Below are 280 nucleotides of genomic sequence, written 5' to 3'. Positions count from 1 at the left end.
CAGAATTTACCACCTAAGGAGTCTTTCTGCTGTGCCTTTTGCAACCGGACGTGTCTGTCTCGTATTGGCCTCATTAGCCTCCAGTGTGCCTGTAACAAATATAGATAGAGCCTTCCCAAATCTTCGTTCGCAAAGCTGGGCCATGAGTGAGTGAGTTTCCAGTGACTTGTGGCACAGGAACTCTCAAGGCAGGGATGGTGTCTTTTGCATCCAGCAGTTTTTTACTCCTTGAATCTGTCACAGTGCTCTTTTACCCAGTCTGAAAGTCTGCTACTTGCCT

The sequence above is a fragment of the Lepidothrix coronata genome, unplaced genomic scaffold (genome assembly GCF_001604755.1).
Source record: "Lepidothrix coronata isolate B3197 unplaced genomic scaffold, Lepidothrix_coronata-1.0 Scaffold89, whole genome shotgun sequence".
Taxonomy (NCBI): Eukaryota; Metazoa; Chordata; class Aves; order Passeriformes; family Pipridae; genus Lepidothrix; species Lepidothrix coronata.
Note: the sequence above shows the minus strand (reverse complement) of the source record.